Source organism: Heliangelus exortis, chromosome 5, assembly GCF_036169615.1.
Source record: "Heliangelus exortis chromosome 5, bHelExo1.hap1, whole genome shotgun sequence".
In the NCBI taxonomy this organism is placed as follows: Eukaryota; Metazoa; Chordata; class Aves; order Apodiformes; family Trochilidae; genus Heliangelus; species Heliangelus exortis.
In genome coordinates this window covers 4629137-4634851 of record NC_092426.1, presented here as the reverse complement: position 1 = coordinate 4634851, position 5715 = coordinate 4629137, and positions in this window count along the sequence as shown.

Here is a 5715-nt window from a genome sequence, read left to right as displayed (position 1 = left end):
CATTTTTTTTTTAATTTCATTTCCATGTTCTTCAAATATCTTTATACTCAATTGTATAAGCCCTTCTATTTAAAAAAAAAAAAAAAAAAAGGAAAAAAAAAAAAAGAAAAAAAGGAATAAAAGTAATTTTACTGACCAAATTGAGCAGTGGTGTGACCTTTCCCTTTCCCCTTTTTCCTTCAAAAAAACCTCCCTGGGCACATTCTGAAGCAATTTCTTTTTCTAGAGACTATGTTGTCAGTAAGTTTATGTTGTAATAGAAGTTGCATTGGGATGGGGCATTGAATTCAATAGTAAAATTCACAGTTCACAATTAAGTTTAGAGCTCTTATAGCATGTAATTTGGGGAAATACTTCCAGTGGCTTCTGAATACTATGGAGTACTATTGAAAATACAAATATGCCTTTTTATGTTCATGTAATGAATTAAAGTGTTGCCTTTTTAACCTTCACTCCTAGAATGTAGGCATTTAGCAGGCTGGCAGCCAAATGAATGCCTGAGAGGAGGTGTGTATATGTGTGTGTAATTATGTTGTCTACAATTGGTGAAAATGGCTTTGCAGTAAACTTGTAGGCTGGAAAATAAGATGTGTTTTTACAAGTCCTATAATTTATTAACATGATTTGGTATTGTGTTCTGTTTGCATGGGCACAAAGGGCAGGAAGGGATTGGTGTTTTGTGTGAATACTTCTCAACACACAAATAAAAATATAAAAAAAGTAGGAAATAGATGTGCTTGGGAAAATAAGATCTAGATATTTAGAAATGGAGGGTGAGAAGTAAAGATATGAATGAGGAGGATAGGGAGAATGAGCAGTTTAAGTGAAATATCCCAGCATGTGGAAGGAGGAGGTTAAAATGGGGTTTCTAGGAAGCTGATTTACACATCAACCTCTAGGAATAAATTGCAGGATTGGAATTAGAAGCTCCATGGCCATGTCCCACCCTGAAATGAAATGAAATTAAATGAAATGAACCCCTAGAGGAGGTGGAGTGGCAAGAATTCTTGGCCATGGAACTCTTCATCCAACTTGAACCTGGTGGAGTCAACAGGAAGAGAAGAGGCTTTCTGTACACCAGGGTCCATCTGCTGGGAAGGAGAGAAAGTGAGATCCTGAGTGTGAGCACTGCTCCCTACCACTGCAAGAAGCAGAAATGCATTAGCAAGGTGCAGTCTGATTAAAGGGAAGGAGAATTTGCTTATTTTTTTGGTCTTTGAAGACTACAGTGCTCTGGAGAAGGGTAAGTGCTTGATTTGAGGATGGGATGGTATTGACAGGGCAGGTTTGCTTCCAGTTGTTAAGGGAAATTTTAGTTCTGGGTTTTGATTTTTTTTTTTTGTTTGTTTGTTTGTTTTTTGTTTTGGGGTTTTTTTTTTTGTTCCTCTTAGCTTTCACAAAGCCATTTTAAATCACTGTTGGCTTCAAAGTGAAACTGCCACAAACTCAAAATTCCAGTTGCCTGAGTACCACTAATCCACCTTAGAGCCCGTGCTGGGGTGTGGTGACTGAGTGGTGTCTGAATTGGTTCCTTCATTTTATAGGAAGTGGTGCAGATATGTGTAAAAAATGCTATTTTACAAAGTGCCCTGAAGAGGGTGAGGCCCTTGGGTTGGGTTCACATTGGCCTGTTCAGAAACCCAGATTTCCAGGTTTCTCAATCCAATGTGTGCATGACAGGAAACCAAATGTACTCAATTTGAGACATCACTGGATATTCCAAAGCAGAAGGGTGTTCTTTTGGTGAACTTTTCATGGCAATTACTATCTTAATTTGGATCAGCTCTTGGGTTGAACTAATCATAGACATGGAAACCAGGCTGAGGTGATGGTTTTTCCTAGATGTATCTAACTAATAGCTTCTCTAATTTTAGATGCAGGTAGCAGCTCTTCTTTGCACTTCTTGTCCCAGGAGAAGTAGGGAGGATAAGCCAGCTGTCAGCATCAAAAGCTGCTCTCCTAAAGGACAACTGACAGGTAGGAGCACCTTTCTTGTCCTCATGTTCTGCTAGATGTTGGCTCCAAAGCATTATACACCACCACCTCTGGGCTAGTTGTAAAGGGAGGTTTTGTGTTTTGTGATGTACATTGGAGTATTTTCTCTCTGGACAAGGCTGGGACATTGTTTGGTTTTCCTTTCCCTGTTCTAAGGAAGGGAGGGAGCCAAATCTCCTGCCCAGTCACGTGCTCTGCTTTTCTTTTGGAGGTTTTGTGTTTTGTGATGTACATTGGAGTATTTTCTCTCTGGACATCCAGGCTGGGACATTGTTTGGTTTTCCTTTCCCTGTTTTAATGAAGGGAGGGAGCCAAATCTCCTGCCCAATCACGTCCTCTTCTTTTCCTTTTTTTTTTTTTTTTTTTTTTTTCCCTCCTCTCTCCTCATTTCTTTTGATGCTAGATTTCTATACCATGTCTTCTGCCTATCTTAGAGTGGGCAAGCAGCTGTGTTTGCCTGTCTTCTTTTGTCTTGTATGGGGCATTGCTTACTCTGTGTCAATACAGCCCTTGGTGTGGGTGGGAGCTTTGGTTTCTGCTCTCACTCTGTTAGCTTTACATCTTCTGCTCTCTTTCCAGATCTCAGGGCTCCCCTCTCTTGCCACACTGCCAGAGAGACAGAGAAACCTTTAACTTTGCAGCATGGCTTCTGGGAGACCTTGTTCAGTTCCATTTTAATACCCAATATTTATTTGCAAGTTGTGTCTTCCTGATGTGTTCAAGCTTCTCTCTCTTTTCACTGAACTCCAGCAGTGTCCATAAGGCTCCTGGAGCCAGAACATGAAGATCCAACTCCTCTTAGGGGACACGAGCATCAACGTGGCAGTGGCTGGTGCTGAAAGCTGCCTCATGCTGTGTTTTGTTGTTCTCAAAGCTGGATTTAGCCAGGATAGAGGAGAGAATGGACTAAGAAATGTCTGGCCTTTTCATTGCCCCCCTTTCTGTGCACAATGTTGCACAGAAAGATTTTTGGCCCAAGTTTTTTGGGCTGCTTCTGTTCCCCAGCTCCTCGTTGCCTGGATCTTTGTGCCACAGTCTTCCCTTGCAATTTATTCACCTTAACCTCACTTTGCCTGTTCTCAGGGGTCCCTTTGTCCTTTTATCCTCAACACTTGGAGCCTAGGGTTATCCCAGCACAAACAAGCCCTTCCAGTATCTTGGTAGTACATCTGCTTTTCCCAGTTTGATCATGAGTGTTGGAGGCAGGAGCTTGTTCTACCAAGTATCCAGCCTCACCAAAGCCTCCTTTTTGCTTGTAAGGAGGGGAGAGACTGGAGAAAAGATCTCCCTGGAGCTGATTTGTAGGCAGATGAGTTGCATGGTATCAAGGCAAATAACTCCTGGTGAAAGACATGATGAAAGTTCAGCTCAGTTTATGCTGCCAGCTGATGATGGTCACTTTGAACTCTTAACACTGGTTTTGATGAGAGGTATTTGAGTGTTGTAGAGGAGCCAGCTAACACAAGCTTGTGTTTGAAACATTTTTACAACGTTCCTTTTACTGTAAACAATTAATTAAAATGACTTGCTAAGTCTTAGGCAAGTGGATTTTTGAAGGTTGCTCATTTTGCTTATCCACCCAAAGTCAATTTGAGTATGAATATATAACATTTTACTCATAATAGCAAACAACTTCAGAGGAGAGACATATTCTGGAGGCAGAGATTCAAACTAGACAGCAATGATGCATTACAAATATATAATTATTTGCACTAATATTTGAGCAGGTGGAATGGATTAGTACATGGTCAACATTGCACTGCTGATAACATGTATTTTTCTATATTAATATGTACTGTGCAACATGTATTAAAATTGTCAATAATTCATTTTAACAGAGATAGCAATATTTATATTGCTGTGTTTTACAGACAGCAGAGTGAACTGTTAAACCTAGCCCAGCTTTGCACATTTTAACTTAACTTTGTTTCCCAGTCTGTGTGTTTTTAATTTCTCATTTAAAAAAAAACCCAAACAAAACAAACCACAACACCCTTCAACCTAGAAAATTTTTTTGTTGTTCTGGAGAATTTCTGATCTAAATTATTTTCACTCCTGCTCTCTCTGGCCTGTTAGGAAACATCTTGAAATGAGACCTCCAACACCCAGCCCAGCCCCTTGTAGTAACACTGGGATGCAACCTTGATTTAGCTGCTTAATCCATGGATTCCTTCTGTGGATTTTCCTAAATGAACTGAAAAGAAGAGAACCATTGAATGATTTTAATTGGAAAAGACCTTTAAGGTCATCAAGTCCAACCATTAACCCAGCAGTGCCAAGGCCACCCCTGCCCCATGTCCCTCATCCCCACATCTCCAGGGCTCTGAAACCCCTCCAGGGATGATGGGGACTCCAGCCCTGCCCTGGGCAGCCTGGGCCAGGCCCTGACAACCCTTTCCAGGGAGAAATTCTTCCCCAGCTCCAACCTAAACCTCCCCTGGCACCACTTGAGGCTCTTTCCTCTTCTCCCATCCCTTGTTCCTTGGGAGCAGAGCCCGACCCCCCCTGGCTCCAACCTCCTCTCAGGGGCTTGCAGAGAGCCAGAAGGTCTCCCCTCAGCCTCCTCTGCTCCAGGATCAACACCCCCAGCTCCCTCAGCTGCTCCTGGGCAGACTTCTGCTCCAGACCCTTCCCCAGCTCCATTCCCTTCTCTGGACACACTCCAGCCCCTCAATGTACCTCTTACAGTGATCACCATTGTTCTTTTTATTTGTTTTTATTTATTTATTTTTAATTAATTTTTTAAATCTATTTTGTCTTCTGCTATACTTTTGCTTTTCCCTCTTACTGCATTTTTCTGGAAGCCTCTGAGGGTACAGTTACCCTGTTCAATTGGTGAATGTGTCTCCTTTTATAAAGGAGGAGCAAGAGGATAAACTCTTCTCTGGTCCTTGGCAGTGGAGAATCCAATGTTAAGCAGAAAATGTGACCCAGGGTGAGCCACAGAGTTTTAGAGGGGTGTCTTGAATCGTGTTGCCTGCAAGTGGTTCTTGATGATTGTTTTGTTCCGAGATGCAGATATGGGGTTGTTATTAAGGCAAAAATGGATTTTGTTGCTTTTCCCTCCCAGGGATGTGTCTGCTGGCAGCAACTGAGTTGCATGCAACAGCAGAGTTCAAAGCAGGCAGAATCCATGCATCCATCTGAAGACTTTAAAATCAATTCCCTGTCAAGCCAGACACAAGTTTAGCTGAGCTGACCAGTGAATCTGTCCATTTTTTTGTCTTTTTTTTGTTGTTTTCAGAAGTGGCTGTGGGGCTTGATTGTTCCTTCCTCTTGTCTAGGTAACTTGTTTATTCTGAAATCTTGTATTACATCAGAAAAGCTTCTTTAAAAGTGTAATGGCATCATTCAGTGGTGTCTGAGCATCTGCCATAAATGCCTGCATGAACTGAGCCCCCAGTTGAGACTAAAGACAAGAAAGTCTTGTTTAGCTGCTGAGAATCAACTTGCTGTTCTTTAATTTATTTTTTTCTTCTTCCAACAGTGAGAACTTTACAGTGCAATTTTGAGGCAGGGCTTAAAGTCCAGGTCTTCTGAAGGAGAGCAGAAATAGCCAGCTTAGGTTTGCTCGACATACAGGGCTCTGTGCCAAATTCACTGCTGGTGTGAGCAGCTGTAACTTTGCCAGCTTCAATGAAAATATGAATTTTTAAAAGTCCATAAGCATGTTAGACACATACCTTTGTCTTTCCACAATTAGTTTTGTTGCTTACATGG